General features: G+C 44.1%; 2 protein-coding genes across 2 annotated transcripts in view; one reads left to right on the top strand and one right to left on the bottom strand.

The window, feature by feature from the left end:
- The window catches only part of TEX9 (testis expressed 9), a 125,123-nt gene that overhangs the window by 40,091 nt on the left and 66,290 nt on the right, over positions 1-18,742 (top strand). The window lies entirely within an intron of this gene.
- Positions 1-18,742, bottom strand: part of RFX7 (regulatory factor X7) — a 54,931-nt gene that overhangs the window by 29,735 nt on the left and 6,454 nt on the right. The gene's annotated exons all lie outside the window — the stretch shown is intronic.

Below are 18,742 nucleotides of genomic sequence, written 5' to 3'. Positions count from 1 at the left end.
AGACGTGAGGGAAAAAAGAGAGAACAAAAATTTTGAATTAATCTAAACAGCAATGACAAAAATATTACACAATAGAATTTCTATCGCTGTACTACAGGCTTAATCTCCTGCTGTGAAATATCCTGTTAGTCTACGGAAGAACACTCATTCAGCTATTTTTTTGTAGAAAGTCACCCCAAACTTAGATGCCTGTTTGAATTCTTGCTGTTTTGTTCGTTTATACAGGAACTCTATTTTTAAATAACATAATTGCAACTGGGAACTATTATCCCAAGTTGCAAAGCAGCCAGGATGGATGTCACTACTTTTATTGTAAGCTGTTCCATGATACAAATGGGTTTTACTTGTTCATCTGTAAACACAATAACACCTCCCTCTCCCCATGTTTCAGTTAATCTCACCACTTCAAGGCATTTATTTCTAGTTTTCCAAAGGGCTGCTACAAAACTGGTATCCTATTGGCAACTTAGGAGTTTTCCATGTTAGGCTCACGACCTCCCAGTTGGCTTATTAAGACATTGGGTGGGGACTGAGTTTCAGTGTGCCATAAATGACCTCAATACATGTGCCAAGGAGTGCAAACAGTGTGGAACTTGTTATATTTCATATAAATACAGTTATAAGCAGCTTTTGTGCTTCTTAAGGGTGCTGTATTTCGTGTGCTTGGTCTGACTGCATTAGTCAAAGGCATTTTATCATTGCTCTGAAGAGGAGCAGGAGCTTTAGCATGCAAACAACAGTCTATTGCTGGACATCTACTGAACAAGCAATAAACAATAGTTCTCAGAGTTCAGGGAGTGATTCTTTTTCTAGTAGAATAAAACACAATCCAATCTCCTGTTAACACAACAAAAGATCTCATTTCCAGTTATTTTACTATTGTACAGGTGCTACCACATACAAATACAGACCAGATAAGGTATTTGATGGATGTACTAAAATCGTAAGTAAGAAACAAGCAGAATAAACAGCTCTAGTGTCTAGCACTGACAGGAACAAAAGCTACCGAACCAGCATCGACTGTTGCATCAGATGCTCAAAAAGACAGGTGCTTGGTTGACCTGCTTGTTACAACACCTCATTTTGAAACCAGACAGTCTAAAAATCTGTTCTGCAGGAGCTGCTAATACCGACACCTCTTTCCATACAAGAATTGCATATGCTATCATGACAGAATACGATAAAAAATGTCATCAGGTAAGACTACGTGACAAGTCTACTGAAGCAGATGCCTCGGCAGACATCCACTTCAGCTGACCTTGTGTAGGAGAAGACAATCAGATGGATGGACACTTGGGAACACCAAGGAGGGAGTAAAGCAGAGCTGCTGGGATTTGTTAGAACAGAAAATGCTAAGGATGGTAAAATGGGAGCTTTTCCTTGCCTAGGGGAAGAGACTTTGTAGCAACCAAAGAAGGGAACCCAAATGTTACTTCATTCTTCAAAAATTACCACAGAAAAGCAAAAGGACACCAAGTCTGGAAACCTGCTGCAAGTTATCATTGTGCCTGCCAAAGCTGACCAAAGCCTGCTCGAGCAGCACTTCCTTCACCTGGATCCCACTCACTCACTGCCTCCGGCCCCTAGCACAATCTCACAGCCCTGTGCCACTACAGAACCACAGCCTCTCCTAGAGAGCAGCACTTGTGGCAGCAGGCAACGGGGCTCAAGTACACATGCCCTTTTTGTATCTCAAGCTTTTCTATGGCTTCATGCAATAGCTTAATGTAGAAAAGGAGCTCAGAGGATAAGGGGATGTGGGGTACGGGCAGGTCAAATCCACCCCCTACTCTACAGACCTGCAGATCACACTAGACTTTCCAGGAGAATGTGCTTCAGCCAGCACAACTTCCCATCCTGCTAGGTTCTGCCAAAGTGCGCAAAAGCATGCCCATTTGCATTAATATTTTCTTCTTGCAAAGAGAAAGAGGCAAGTTGCCAGGAAGCAGCTGGGCAGGCGATCCCTAGAACTGCCCTTTTATCGCCAAATACCAGTCTGAGTCAGTAATGTGAACTCTCAAGTTTAGTTCAGGCTCTTCCAGCTGTTTCCTCTGCTCCTACAGCAGCAATTAATAGTGTTGAGAAGCTGCAGCAGAAGAGCCATAGTAAACTCAGAAAATACAGTTTCTCTACATTTCCTTTTCATCAACTGGTGGCACAAAAAGGACAGTCAAGTTCGCGTCCTCCAATCTGCAAGCAGATGTTGTGACATTTTAAAAGGCAAAGGTCCTGTGGCTTCAGCAGGGATAAGTGTGATGTCTATTTTAACAGCATTTCCTTCATCTCATGCTCCCTAGTACACTGGGAGGAAATGATTAAAATTTATTAGTGGTAAACTGAGGCTTCTTTCATCCTAACCAGAGCATAGGTTAACACGGCCCGATTCTATAAAGCCCATGCCTAATGACATAAATGCTTATTTACTTTCCAGTGGAGGTGATTCATGCCAAATTCAAGCAACAGCAATCCTGAGGAACCAGATTTCTAACTGGGACAGTGGGGACTGGGACAGTGACCTTCTCACAGTCCTGAGCACCACAGAGAAAAGCTCGATCACATGGCACTGCAGGATACATCTCCATCAAATCAGGAGATAAAAGGACAAGTGACACACATGGCAAAGGAACGGCCATCCCAGTTATGATTAGTTTTCCACTTTTGTTTATTCCACTCCTTTCTTCACTAACAGAACAGGTGGGTTTTGAAAGCTGAAATTTCATTTACAACTAAGTTTGATTCTGTCTGTGTCAAGTGTGTCCCTTAATTAATTACTAACACTATTACAATAACTGCAAGCAGCAACACCAAGAGCAAGCCTGAATCAGGCCCCACACAGAGCAGTTTCTAATGTTTGGAGGATGCTACCTACATGCTTTAATACATGTGTACATGAAGAGCTAGAGGGGAGTGATAAGACGTTCTTGCTGATGAAAAGAACTGTTTGGATCTGTTAAGAGACCTGAGCCCACTGGAAGACTACATTTAGAAACCAGTCAGCACTGCTGCTCCTGGAGAGCTGCGGAGGTCTTGCTCTGACTCACCCCCACATGGAAGCACAGCTGATGTCATTCTCTTTTATCTCTCCATGCTGACACTCTTGCTGAGGTTCAAGTAGTCCACTTACTCCATGTAAAATTTAATTCAGGCTACTTCAAACAGTTTCATCCAAGTGTCTTTTCTGATTCTGGAGGTAGTTGTCTCTTACTAGTGATAATAAAGTTCGCCACTTTTACAGATTTATCACCTTGCACTAGATACTGACCCACCACAAGAACCTGGGAGCATAAAACCATGTATCAAAACTTCACCCCCCCAAAAAAACAACCAAAAAATAAAAATCAGTGACACTATCACAACCAACACTGAAGCTTTGCTTGGTGGATACCACCGTGCAGGCTGTTTGCAAGTCTAGGCACAATGAGCAACTCAAGAGGGAGGTAGTCCTGTTCTACTGTCTAAAGCAACAATTCTCAGAAACGTCAGCTCTGCTCCAAACACCACCAGTATGGATCAACCTTCTCACCTGATCAGAACTACCATCAGCCACTCAAAACCAAGAGTCCAGCTCCCAGTAATTAGTAAAACCACAGAGAAAACGGGTTTCTTAGCCTGTGGTTTACAGAAGCATAGCAGAGTATTTCCCTGCAAAAGCCACGATGTTTCATGGAGAGCTCCAGTCCTACCTCCTCCCAGAGAACATGCATGGGCTGCCTTGCCTCAGCTTCTGACTTGACCTTCAGGCCCAACATCCTTGAGAGAATCTTGACTACATTTCCAAGGCTGCAGAAATTCAAGCTCCTAAACGCTGAAGCCACGTTGACAAAGTCCTGAAAGCATCTTGAGGAGGATGGGGAAGGGAGAAATCAGACTCAAGTATTTCCTCAAACTGCTCTTCTATCTTATGCCAAAGTATGCATGTCTGCTTTCCCTGACCTATTTATGTATTTCTACTCAAAACAGGCCCATTTTAACGGCCCTGACTTGGCATGGGCAGAATAAGGAGTGTGTTCTCTCCCCAGGTGTGCAGGTGGGTTTACTGTGCACCGAGGGAGAGATGGAGGAGAAAATGCAGGGGGAGCAGGCAAAGAGAAGCAAGTTTTTTCAAAGTGGCATAAAACCAGATGCTGCCAACCTTCATCTAATTAAGCAATATTTTACTTTCAGGAATAGGTAGTTGAACTGTGCTGAGCAATATGAGACTATCGCATTACAAGAGGTGGCAGAATTCAGTTGCTCTGAGCACACCAAGTATTTCCTTACTGCTGCAAATAGTAGAAGCCGTATAACCAGAAGGGATATGAGAAGCCTTTTGCCTGCAAGACCAGAAAGGGGAAGATGGTTGGGAGAGGTAAAAAGCCTGAAACTGTTAGCTACTGCCTAGTAACTCTAAGCCATCTTAGAGACACTGAAGCAAAGCCTTATCGCCCTTCCAGCTGCAAATCCCTAGGAAAACTCACAGCACAACACACACTAGGGGAATATTTTCATGTGCACAGCAAACACGCTGCAGGAACACCCACCCAGCGAAGCACAACTCCTGTCCTGGAACACACGCCACAAAAGAGACCGCTGGCAAAGGGACTCCCAGTTGCGTCCTCAGCAGAAGTGGGCCAGAAGCACCTACAGGACACTGTGGGGTTCTGCTCGGGCAGGGGACCACCCAGCCCCAACAGCCACAGGGAATGCAGCTGTTGTCATTCAAGCACCAGCAGTGGTCTCGGTCCTCTAACAGAGGGAAGAGGTCAATAACAGCAACAATTCCAGTTCAGCGAAATCCAGCAGACAATTTACAGTTTATTGTGCAAAAATATAATGGTTTGACTCAGGTGGTCAAGAAAGGAGTTCTGGAATCCTCAACATAAGAAGGAGATGGAGCTGTTGGAACGAATCCAGAGGAGGGCTACAAGGATGATCTGAGTGCTGGAGTACCTCCCGTATGAGGACAGGCTGAGAGAGCTGGGGTTGTTCAGCCTGAAGAAGAGAAGGCTTCCAAGAGACCTTATTAGTGACCTTCCAGTACCTGAAGGGGCTGCAAGAAAGCTGGGGAGGGACTGTTCACAAAGGCTTATAGAGATAGGACGAGGGGAATGGGTATAAACTGGAGAGGGGCAGATTTAGACCAGACATAAGGAGGAATTTCTTCACCATGAGGGTGGGGAGGCTTTGGCCCAGGTTGCCCGGAGAAGCTGTGGCTGCCCCATCCCTGGAGGTGTTCAAGGCCAGGTTGGATGGGGCTTGGAGCCCCTGATCCAGTGGGAGGTGTCCTTGCCCATGGCAGGGGGGTTGGAACTGGATGAACTTTAAGGTTCCTTCCAACCCAAACTACTCCATGTTTCTATGAAACTCAGGAAGCCCAGAGTGATGTTTTCCAACTTTCATAGTATTGGTGAAGTTGCCGCAGATACTCTGTATGCTCTTCAGCACAAGACTGAAAATATTTGCATAAATTGGAATACTCTCCAGAAAACAGTCTCTGTAGCTGTGTTCTGTTTGTGTGGTACATTTCGGACAGCCTAGGGAAAACATTATTTCTCCTGAATTCTAAATGCAATTTATGAAAAGGAACCACTTTCCATCATGGCTAATAGCTGTGCCATGCATCATGAAGACAGGATACCACTGCTGAGGACAGCCACTGCTGCTGGGCTCCCAGTTTCTAGCACTCATGCATTATGTTACCTGACATACAGGATGCAGTAGGGAAAGTTGCAATTAGAAAAGTAACTACACACTGGGGCTTTCCTATCATCACAGTGCTAACTAGTTACCATAGAATCATAGAATAGTTAAAGTTGGAAGGGACCTTAAAGATCATCCCATCTAGGAAACCACCTACCCTCTCCAGCAATTAACAGAGATGGAGAGGAAGTTTATGAAGCTCTAAAATAAGCTTTCTTTTGAGAGGAATTAAAAAAAACCCAAACAAACAACCCAAAGGAGAAAAAAAATGCCAAAACCAACCAAACTTAAGTCTTCTCTCTTGAGAGCCAAGTACAAGAGCAGCAACAACTCGGCAGAGCTCTGGCAGAGAAATAGGTACACGAGCTGTTCAGGGCCCCTACATTTTAACTGAGATAGCTGAAAACAAGCCTTCCATGAGAGAAGGATGCCCATAACAGCAGTGAGCACCATCTGCCAAGGAAGAATTATTTTGGCCACTTGTTTTTTTGAAATTATTCAGCTCTGAAAAGCCTCCATTTCCCACTGCATCAGTCATTCCCCCATACAATCGCCATGAGTTGTTTATCAAACTACTCAACAAGAGGTTCTACAGGTAGTCTTGAAAGGCTGCTTCTATGGGATCAACACCACACGAGTAGCATTTGCCAGGCCCGTGTCTCCCAGGCACAGGAGGTTTTTGGCTGTTGGTAGCACCCAAGGGCTCTTTTGCCTCCGTAGTGTCCTGCTGCCTCTTTGCCTCTTGCAAAAACCCAGTTAGCTCCTGAGAAAAGCAAGTTACACTCCACTACTAAACAGCAACAGTGACAGCTTTGGCAAAACCATCCTTCTGAAAGACATGCTAAAGAGGGTTATCATTAAACTGACCACATATATTCTGGAAAAATTCAATATCTCTTCCGCAACTCCAATGACATTAGGCAACACTGAAAAAAGAAATTCTATTTACTCTGCATGCTGCAAGGAACCACTCAATAAAAGGATTACCAACCCTATTACACTAAGTGGTACTATCAGAAAGGTACTATTATCGCATCCTTACCACAACAAGTGCCGTGTCCCAGCAGTGCCTGCAGGATTCAGCCCTTAATTCTTAATCGTACTGAATTAATGCTTCTCTTTCTTAGAGTAACAGCTCTAAATATATCTTTATATAACCTTCCATTCAGAAGCACAAAGAAATGTTAAACTGGAGCCAAGGATCGTCTAAGGAGAAAATTATGAAACAGCTGCCTATGTGTGCTGCTACTGAATTAACATCTTAACATATGCCACGTTACATTGTCTGGCTTGGCTCACGTTGATAAAGAAATAAAATGGCTGTAAAAGCATTTCAATTAAATATTTAGAAACCAGAGCTGCAAAAGGTTGAATCGGTTGAATTGGTGAAATGACAACTGTATATACAGCTCGGCAAAGGGAGCAAGAGCTTTTGCTCGCACATGTTACTGAGAAAGGAATCATAGAATCACTAGGTTGGAAACGACCCTCTGGATCATCAAATCCAACCACTCCTATCAAAAGGAAAGCCCTGACAAGCCAGACATCCAGCCCCCGCAGCCCTGGCACCCCCAGCACATCACTGCTCTCGCACCCTTTGGCACGCAGGAGCCAAAAATGACGTGGCTTCGGATGCCACCTAGGGGCTCCTCTCCCTTCCTTGGGGATCAGGTCATGTCAGGCCTTAGAGACAAGGCACTCCAACCTAACACAAACAGATGCAAAATGTTTAACACAAGACAAATTAAACCTTCCCGTATTCAAATGCAGATATATTGTTACTCCAGATAAAAGCTAGAGGGACCGTAATTGCATCTTGGAAGCACAAAAGTATTGTTATCTCCCTAAAGTATAAAACCAACCATAGTTGTATACATTGGAAATGTGGAAAAGTGTCCAACTCTCAGGTCTCAAAGAGTAAACACAGAAAGTATTTCCCAATCTGTAAATATTGGCTTTTTCGGCTCCAAGGCAGACTCCTCAATCCAAGCCAAACCTCGCCTCTCAGCAAAATAAGGAAGCAACAAGCACAGCAAGCAGATAAAACAGTGCAACAAGGGTGAGCTGCAATCATTTCAGCTTCCCTGTAACCTAATCTACCTCCTTCCACTCGCCAAAGAGAATAAGCCAGACCGGTTTTCCATCAGACACAAGGAGCAATGCCGCATCACAGAGCTGAAAAAAGCAGTAGTTCAACATGCCAGGACATTTTAAGTGACTGCAGGTTTAAATTGGTCAAACACATGACTTTAACGCTTGTGACTAAAATAAATGCAATCAAAATATTTCATATAAGATAAAAATTTAATCCCTTCACCATTTCTGACGCTATGATTTCAAGAGTATTAAATAATGCCAACTACACAAACAACCGAACAAAGGAAGATAAGGCTGCTAATCAAACACCCAAGTCTCAAATGTAGCCCACTGCAATGAACTGCCAAGAAACGATTCGCCAGCAGACGTCAGAACACCTACCTCTGAAATTCAGGTCTGTAAACATCTCTTTTAGCTCTCTGAAGAAATCTAGCTGTATTCAGCACTAAAGGCTTGTTCCACAATTCTTAAAGTAACAGGGAAGAACCTGTGATAACGACACACTGCCAGGTGCTCAATTCCGACAAGACAGTCATTTAAGTTCCTGGGGTTTTTTTACATTTATTTAAATAGAGCATTTTGTCACAAGTTACTTTAATGAACTCTTAGAGGAGAAAAAGAAAATGCTTTAACACAGCTCTCACCCCGGTTCTTTCAGCATTGCTCTGAATTAAAATCAGTGTGTATTGTTATATTCAGGAAGGAGACACTATTCCAAGGATGTGATGCCCTCTGTACATCATCTGGGAAGATAATATGACTTCAGAGGAGCTGCATCCAATATTTATTACTAACAATCTACATGGGGCACTGCAGGGCATTGTTCTAAAATCAGTCGGCACAGATCAACCACCTAGAAAGGCTAAACACAAAAAGCACAAGATGATCTCAACGATGCAACATGAAAGAAGACTGCTCGAGTAGGAACTTAATCTAAATTATGGCCCACTAGAAGCCATGAAAAAACTAATTCAAGTCTACAGACAGCTAAAAGATATGCTGTGGTATTTTCAGTCATGGACAGCAGAAGCCTAATCACAACATTGTCATTGAAGGCTAGTATTTCTACAGGGTCCGAACTGCAGATGCTATAAAGCGTGGTGAGATTTTTCTCACGCCTTTGTCCCACATGGCTGTAAGAAAGGATGCCCAGTCAAACTACAGGGGTGACACTCCTCAGCAGCACGTAGAAAAACCCCAAACAATACAAAGAAAAAAAATAACAAGGAAAAAAGTAGTATGCGCCCACAAAACACGGGTGCATGAGATTATTTCACTTCCATGCCTGCAGAACCAACCAGACAAGGAGGAGGAAGGCAGTTCTGCCACAGGGTACAGACAAGGTCCTCTGCTGCCTTTCGCTGGAGAACTGATGGCTTCAGACGGCTGATGGTCAGGTGAAACACCACTCATACTCAGGAGAAAACAGGAACAGGTCTACACTCTGCTGACATTTAACACACACCCAGAAATGTACACATCTGTATAGGGTTGTTCTATTGTACATAGGTACACAAAGCTCAGCCAAATCCAGTATAAAAGCTCGCAGTGCTAGCAGCTCTACAGCAATGCTTTCGTACTTTACGCACTCCCAACAATAGTGCAGGTGCCTGGACGGCAGATTGAAGCCTGCTGATAAAAAACATATTTCTTCTTTATATCTCATTCTTTCTGTCAAAATTTCCATGACCTACAGCTATCCTGGTTACTTTCTGTTAACAAATAGGTCTGCCACTGGTTTTAATTATTCCTTTGGTTGCCAGGAAATATCACTTGGTTAGCATTGCTAATCCAGTCCCATCCAAGCTCTTCTGTGGCTTTACACTTAGTGAACGCCAGCCAGCAGAGACCAAACCAGATCCTCTTGCACTGCCGAGCCCAGCACTGAGCCTCATACAATTCTCAAGTCCCACCAAGACAAGCCTCTACTCAGACAGCCCCCACAGCCATCCCCCCTCCAAAACCTGCAGGGTCAACAGCTGCAGATGACCCCTTGTCCGCCTGGAAGAGAGCCCCAGCCCCAGCCTTCACATTATGCCATCACCTCAATGCCACGCGACACACAGTAGGAAGCAGAGAAGTGTTTCGAGGGTTGAAGTGGATCTGGTTAGCTCTTCACAGATACTGCACTGGGGAGGTTCAGCTTGACCCACAGGGCTTCCCTGAAACACGTTTTGTCCTTCCTCCGTGCCACAGACATCCATCCCTCCCCTCCACACTGAACAGCTCACCCATAGGCATCAGCCTGTCTTTCTGAAAACAAACCCAACTTTTACTTCCCTCCCTCCTCCAAATGCTGTTTGCAATATCTTATTACCTCCACATCTGCCCTGATCGCTGGACATCTGCATTCCTCTTCACTCCCTTTCTTCTCATGGCTGACCACCACACAGCTCCTCTGCACCCTTTTTTCCCCTTGAGGAACCTGCACCCAAGTGCTGACCTTGGTAACTCCAAAGGAATGCCATCCTTGCAACCTCTTAAGTTTCCCTTGGCTGAGTAACGTCCCGAGTATCTAAAAGCACTCTCCAAGCATCTGCCTGCTTGAAGGGTCACTTTTGTGCTAGGTGGGCATGGTTTCACTGCCACAGGGAAGGCAACATCTTTCCCTGACCTGCTCACTGGCACATCCCATAACCCTACGCCTGTCCTTGACTTTTTCGTGGAGGTGAAAATTTAAAAGCTGAACATACACAGGACGAACATGGCACTGCTGCCTGATGGTGACAGCCATACAATCTCTGATCTCATAGAAACACCAGGCTGGAAAAGACCTCCAGGATCATTGAGTCCAACCATTCCTATCTGCCACTAAACCATGTACCTCAGCATGTTATCTGCCCACTTTCTAAACACCTCCAGGGATAGTGACCCAATCACCTCCCTGGGCAGCTTGTTCCCGTGCCCAATGACCCTTTCCGTGAAAAATTCCTTTCTGATCTCTAGTCTGAACCTCACCTGGCAGAGCTTGAGGCCATTCCCTCTCATCCTGTCCCCTGACACTTGGGAGAAGAGGCCAGCATCCTCCTTTGAGGTAGCTGTAGAGAGCAGTAAGGTCTCCCCTCAGTCTCCTCTTTTCCAGGCAAACAACCCCAGCTTCCTCAGCCATTCCTCATAAGGCCTGTTCTCCAGCCCATTCACCAGCTTCGTTGCTCTTTTCTGGACTCACTCCAGAGCCTCAACATCCTTCTTGTGGTGAGGGGCCCAGAACTGAACACAGGATTCGAGGAGCAGTCTCACCAGTGCCAATTGCAAGGGCAGAATATCCTCCCTGGATCTGCTGGTCACGCCGTTTCTGATACAAGCCGAGATGCCACTGGCCTTCTTGGCTACCTGGGCCACTGCTGGATCATGTTCAGCTGGCCATCAATCAACACCCCTAGGCCCTTCTCCTCCAGACAGCCTACTAGCCACTCTTCCCCTTGTCTGTAGCACTGCAATCAATCTCAAACAATTCCTCCTCCTTGTTCAGCTACCGTAGATTCTGTCAGGACGCCATCCTTCAGCCTTGCACCTGCACCCTGGCGCATTTCTCACTCGCCTCTACTTACCAGCTTCAACTCACTCCAGGCATAGAAATTGCCTGGTCTCTGCAAATAAAAAGCTGCAAGTTGCCAGAAGTCTCTCGCCTACTTCAAGGTTCAGTTAACTGAATACTAAAGATACTAAAGCAGTATAACCTCCTTTGCTTTCTGGGGGTAAAAAAAATCCAAATAAAACCAAAAAGTCCTCACGGCATCTTTTAAAATGGTTTTAATCCCTAAACTAGGAACTTCAGAAGCTACACACACGCTATTCCAGTTCTCAAGCATTTATTTTGGAACATTTTGAGTTTCCCTCACCTTCAACCCTGGTGAACTTAAGTTTCCTTGCAGACTCAAGAGCTTGTCTATACCTGTAGGCTGCACCTGCTTAAAATTCAAGCTGCACAACATTTAATTAAGTTAAAGCCGTGTTAAGTTCATACCTGCATGAATCGATTTCAGTTTGCACCCACAAAGCTGGGTTTGAACACAACTGCCCTCCAAGGTGGCAGCTCAACTGTGTTAAGTGAGCATCCTCCATGAGACCAGTTGCTCCAAGCCCAGATTACATCTACCAGCTCTGGGGCTGAGGCATCCACCAGTCCTGTACAGCTTCACAGCAGTCTGAACAGACAACTCCACTGCCAGCACTGCATAATTTACAAGCACAGGGCAGAGGAGCATCATTCAGTCACCTTCACCCCACCCACTGCCTCCTTCACTGCTAGGCTGCCTCTGCAGCTGTGAAGAATGAACAAGCAAGTCTATCAGGTTATTTCTTCCCTCTAAAACGTAATTTATGAAAGGAAATTATGAACAGCGAGCATCTGACCAGTACTTAATACCCCACGACTTTAGGGTTGAGTACTCTGTCTCCTTGGAGCTGAGGACAACGTATGCGGCCAGTTTGTTGCAGGCCGACTGTGCTATGCCTGGCTTTACTAGCCCAAAAAAAATGGGGGGACTTCAAAAACCGAGCACTTAGCCACTTTCTTCTCAAGTAACATACCTGCTTTGCAGGCATGGCATTACCCACAAGCATTCCAGTATTTTAAAAGTTTTCATATTCTCATGATTTTCTTTTAAAACGCACAGCAGAGGGCATGTGACCTGTCCTGACACAAAGCACTGGAGCCCCAGCCACACGGGTCATCGAGTTTAGCACCCTATTAAGATGATTTGCAGAACACCTGGATTGATTCATTATCCATAATATGTCCATTTCAAGCAACCCAGGGAACTGCAAAGTTACATCACAACTCACTTAGGCAAATAGTCAGAACCAGAAAAGATTGTCCCTGATTAAATCAACAAATTTCAGAAAACCCGCATTAAACTTTTGACTTTCCAAAAACCGTAGTGCTAGAAAATTGTATTTTAAATGGACACAGAAAGCTACTAAAGCAATATTCACTGAGATAACTGCACGGTGGAAATCCACCCGTAGGCTGCAGCACATAAAGAGTTAACATCTTTCAGCATCTAACAATTTACTAAACTATGCTTGTATAAAAGTCTCACACTAACGTTACCCACAAATATTTGTCTGATGGGTCCTTCCAGAAGGAGACATTGTCTAAGAGCACTCCAGAATTGATCCATCTGGATTTTCATTCCGGTGAACCACATCACGCGTAAACATGCCAGTGGGAGAGCAGCCGTCTGCATTAAGGGAATGAAAATGTCTTTTCCTGATTATTACCCCAGTTTGATTTCAATTTACCAGGTGAACTACACGCTACTTTGCCACTCCCCCCTTACTGGGCAGCTGAACTAATCAAGCCAAAACCACAGCTCAAGTTTCTAAGTCTGATAAATTTAGGAAAGACCACTTCTTCAAGAAGAATAGGCTACAATTAAGCTACCTCCTGATCCTACACCGGGCCTAATTTGCCAAAAAGCTACTTGTATTTAAAGTATTCAGTGGCAACAGAACTTTTCTGAAGTGACAAGAACCACTGTGAAGTGACAAATAACAATTACTAGGCTCTGAGCTGTGAACACTTACCCATTATAAATATTTACACCCTGAATATCTGGAGCTACTAACTGACAACAGCCCAGTATGTACATGTGTGCCTCAGTGTTCACTGAGAGCTTTCACACATTGAATCACTGCACAAGATAAATCTTGGTTTTCATTATTTTAGTTTCTTGGTTTTCAATCATATCATAGCCACCCGTATCCTGGGCTGCATTAAAAGAAGCGTGGCCCGCAGGGCAAGGGAGGGGATTCTGCCCCTTTATTCCTCTCGAGAGACCTCATCTGGAGTATTGTGTCCAGTTCTGGAATCCTCAACATAAGAAGGAGGTGGAGCTGTTGGAATGGGTTCAGAGGAGGCTACAAGGATGATTCGAGGGCTGGAGCACCTCCTGTATGAGGACAGGCTGAGAGAGTTGGGGCCATGATCAGCCTGGAGAAGAGAAGGCTCCGAGGAGACTTTACAGCAGCTTCCAGTACCTGAAAGGGCTACAAGAAAGCTGGGGAGGGACTGTTCACAAAGGCTTGTAGGGATAGCACAAGGGGTAATAGGTATAAATTGGAGAGGCGCAGATTTAGACCAGACATAAGGAGGAATTTCTTCACCATGAGAGCGGTGAGGCCCTGGCACAGGTTGCCCGGAGAAGCTGTGGCTGCCCCATCCCTGGAGGTGTTCAAGGCCAGGTTGGATGGGGCTTAGAGCCCCTGATCCAGTGGGAGGTATCCCTGCCCATGGCAGGAGGTGGAACTGGATGGGCTTTAAGGTCCCTTCCAACCCAAACCATTCTACAATTCCAATTAAGCTACAAGTTTTACTCACTTAAACATACAAACCATGATGGTATGTGAACCTCAAGTTTTTAATCCCTCCAAGAGAAGTAAGCTTCTAGCAAGAAAAAGATGCAGTCCTTAGGGATATGTGCAATGAAAACTAAATGAGGACTGCTTAAACTTACTGGTACTAAACAAAACAAAAAAAAATATCTTGTTTTTCAGTTTTATTCTCAGCCTGAGAGATCAAGAGTACTAACCTTTTTTTAGCTGTTATTAACCAGGGAAGCTGACTACTCATAGCATATATTCAGGCACACATCTACAGGGTAATCAGACATGTAGCTTGTACTCGCAAGTAATCAATAAGAGACAGTTGTCTGAATAGCTTCATGGATCTGGGACTTAATTATATAGGTTACCAAATCTTCAGGGTCAGCTTTTTAGCATTTTCTGCATGATCAAATGATAATTTACAAGCTTAATTTTTAACTGAAATTTCTCTATGAACTGCATTTAGATAAGCTTTTGTCCAATGTAATTAAACACACACACACAAACCAGTCTTTCTAAATTGCAGTAAAAAGAAAAAAAAGTGCTTTTTCTTATGCCTTCAGCACATTCATTGTTGATTACTTGGGATTTTTTTATTTGACTCAGAAAGCTATCTCTAGTCATTAAATAAAACTGATGATTTCTGTTCAAAATATCCCTTTCCATATTTTTAGAACTAGAGCTGCCGATCCCACTTCATTCACTAGTTGAACGGAAGAGGCAAATGCACTTTTTCCTCAGTTGCCAATTCATTTCTCAACTTTGTAGGAGTTAATCATTGAACTATACCACTGGAATCAAGCATAATGAAGGTAATTTCTGCAGAACAGGCTCCTGGAGCCAAAAGCTGGCTTAACTCTCCAGCACACTCTATTTCCAGGTGTGCAGCTTGTGATTACTGCCAGTAATTTCACTGTCTTTTGTATATCAACTAATTTATTTAGCTTGCATGACCACTAATAGCAACTGTAGGTCTTAACACAGCTCATCATTTATAATGCTAACAGGCTTAATAAAAAAATTATTAATAAAATTGAACCATAAAGAAAATAGGCAAACTTTTTATGTACCCCTAATAAAAGACACACCACAATTCAAGCTTGGATAAAAGGTTCCCATGGCACGGTCTCCAACTCCTGCAAAATTATTTCAAAACAATTTTTCGCCTTTGCTGTAGACAGAAAGAGATCCAGACTCCACGCGAGGGCTGAGCACCAGCCAGCCTCACCGGTGCCTCACCCTCAGCCACCAACTTCCATATAATCAGCATAAGGATCACAGAGCAATCATTCACCTTTTCTTGAGAAGCACAAAGCAGCTAGATCTGAACAGTAGGGGAGATGGCAGGCACGAGCAGATGATGCTGTGTAATATCAACAAGCACAGCTCCCTTGGCAGAGTACCCGGCCTGCAAGGGAGCCTCTCGTAGGGGTGCAGCAGGGACCCCAAGGACATCTGCCGCCTGCGTGCCCTTCAAGAGAAACTACTGCCTGTACGTCACTGGCACAGAGAATAGACTGGTCCTGCCAGAGGATGTCCAGCCCCGAAGTAGAAGCCTCAATCCCAAACAGTACCACCTTGCCCGGTTCTTCCTCAGGCTTAATAAGCATCCAAGCCACTTGAGGTCTTTTCTCCACCGAATTAGCAATAGAACTGGCAAGTGGTTCTGGAAGAAGGAGCTGTCACTATTTTAAAAAGCAGATTAAAATAGGACTTAAGATTTCACACACAAAAAATATTAAATCAATGTTAAAAGTTTTCAGTTTACAGGCCTTCACAGAGTTACAGCTTGTTGGTACTGTGTTAACTGTCTTTTAAGTCTGTATTTTAACACGGTAACAGTTCTGAAGAGGAAGAGAAAGCACAAGAGTATTTGCAGATGTCTTCAAAATAAGGGCAAGAAGGTGGGGAAAAGAAGGCAGCAGAATAAATGTGCCATCCTATGATCCAGCACACCTTGCTTACAAGCCAATCCTTGTTTGTCCAAGGGATGCTCAAGGCAGATACTTCCAGGCAACCTCATACTAAGAAAACGTTCCAACAGCCTGTCTGCATTGCTGACAGCTTTAAAAATAATTTAATTCATTGCTTTATGGGCAACCAATGTAATAAACTGTAATTCCCGTTGTACAGTGCAATCCAACTTTTTCATTGGCAGGAGCCCCAACAACCATATAATAGCACTTTGGAATCTTTGACTAAGAAACACAGATTGCCTCCATCCTCATGAGACCATCCATCGAACAGGAGAGCCATAAATTATGGACCTTGACATTTAACCACAAATTTCCTCTTAGGCAGAAACACAAGATACCTCATTCGGTAAACGAGTTTTTCCCAGAAACAAGATTTTCTTCCCACATTTGATGTATCGGTAAGAGGTATCACCCCAAGCCAGCTGCAGGGAAACGTTAAGCAAGACTCTGGAGGAGCACAGGTATATCCCGAGAAAGGCAATGTCTGTAGTCACATCCTCTACCCCTGCAACCACCACACACTGCACCACGTGGTGTGTTTATACATTACGGTTAGAAAAAGATAACGGCTCACGCAGCCTGAGCCACAGATAAAGACGAGACCCTTGAGTGGGTGTGGTATGGAGCGGATCCAAAAGGAGAGCCTGGCAGGTCTGCAATCTGCAGGAGCCCCGCTGCCAGGGCTCCCAGGGTGCAGGTCCCACCCAGAGAGACCACCCTGTCCTTGGTCCCACCTGCAGCAACACTCACCTTTGACTGGTGCAACATCACCGCAGCAACCACAAGCCATTAAAAACAAGCAACAGGGAAAAAATATTCGGGAAGTTTAGAATGTTTTTTCCACTGTCTGAATGATTAAACATTCAACAACAGCAAACACTTGGCAGCTTACTGAAAGCTTGTTGATGGCACAGCAGCCGATAACGAGCATCCTACTTGATGACAGATAATCCTTTTTCCATTAAATCAAGAAAGCATTAAAATTGAGACACTGGGTAACACCACTTAGAACAAAGCAAACCAAACCCTCAAAAGTCCCAAAGATCTGAGGGAGCACAACAAAACACCCCAGTGCTTTCAGATGCATTTAGGGGATTCTTCACCATGGCATGAAAGTATGAATTTATGCTGGCCTTCTGGCTGGGCTCTGAGTGACAGAGCACTGCATTTTCATCTATTCAATTTACCTTTTGAAACACCTGCTGATAACTTTTCAAACATATAGTCCAGCATTCTACCTGGACTGCTCTGCTCCAGAGGCAAGCCAGAAAGCTACCTCCATCTCCTCACCTTTGTAGCTTAAAAATAAGGAGTTCCTTATTTATATATGAGGCTTTGTAATATTAGATATTAGAAAGGCTTGAACCAAAAATCCAAATTTGGATCCTGATCTGAATTTTGCAGCCCTGGCACTTCTCCAAATACTTCTGTTTGGCAAGCAGCAGAGTGGAGTAACAGGAGAAGGCAACATACATAAGTTACAAGATCTGTATAAAAACACTAAGCTCAACCCCTGCCCTCAAAACTACACACACACACGCAGACACAAAAACCCTAACAAAACCACACAAGCCCCAATAAATTAAAACACTAATCACTGCTTCAGTATAAATGTGATCACCTAGACCTGAGCAGTACTGTCATCTCACCCACTTACAATATTTTTTCTGATCAATTTACATGGCATAAAGAAAATTTTGGGGGGGGGGGGGTGTACTAAGTGTTCTTTTCAGATAGAGATTTGGATTTCTACTTGCCAATGGCATAGACACATGCAAATCAACCAGAACCGCCCCAAACGATAAGCAACTCTGCTCCAAAAGCCTGCAAAACTGTGTGCATTAAGAACTTATTAGAAATGCTGTTCTGAGTCACAACGTCACAAAGTCTGACTAGCTTCAACCAAGGGAACTCCTGTGGTGGAAAGTAAAACATTTGTGAAAAAAGGAATTGCATGTTTGATGCTGTAAAGTCAACAATTTAATGCACTCCTATGCATTTTAAATGAAGAGCAGTAGAATTTAGCCAAATCTTTGACTACCTGAATACTGCTTTTCCTCTCATATACTTCACTAGATCCCACGGCTTCAAGAAACAAAGACAAACAGAACCTATGAGCAAGAGTGAAAAATCCACTCTTTCTAAAAACAGATTTATAAAGATCTTTCTTCCGCAAAGCTATTCCGTCCAACTTGGAGAAAGGATATTCAGTAAAACCTCAACTCCATTCTCAATAGGTTACATAAAGGTCAGTATTCATTTTATTCAGGTTTATTTTCTAACCTTGTAAAAATGCCTGCAGACCAAACTGACTTCCACACCTGCTGACCTAGAGAGCCCACCACCGTGGTGGCCGTGCCCTATCTTGAAAAGGTGCTTCTCCTCCCATGTCTACCTGGCACTGCCTGCTGCGTGCAACTGACTGGCCCATCGGTGGTGTGGAGAAAGCCTTTCCCAGTAGCACCAGGATGCATTTTGGCAGAGAATAGGAAATGCTTTTTAAGCCACATCGGTAAGAAGGAATTCTTCCAGGGGAACTTCCCCGTAAAATTAGGGTTTCCTCCGTGCAGGAATATGTAGTAACAGGCAAATGGGAAAACCTTGTTCAAGGGAATGGAAGATCTCCAAAATAACCCACGGAGGGGCTGGAGCAGCCATCC

This window comes from Phaenicophaeus curvirostris, chromosome 12, assembly GCF_032191515.1.
Source record: "Phaenicophaeus curvirostris isolate KB17595 chromosome 12, BPBGC_Pcur_1.0, whole genome shotgun sequence".
NCBI lineage: Eukaryota > Metazoa > Chordata > Aves > Cuculiformes > Cuculidae > Phaenicophaeus > Phaenicophaeus curvirostris.
This window is presented reverse-complemented; position numbering and strand designations above follow the sequence as displayed.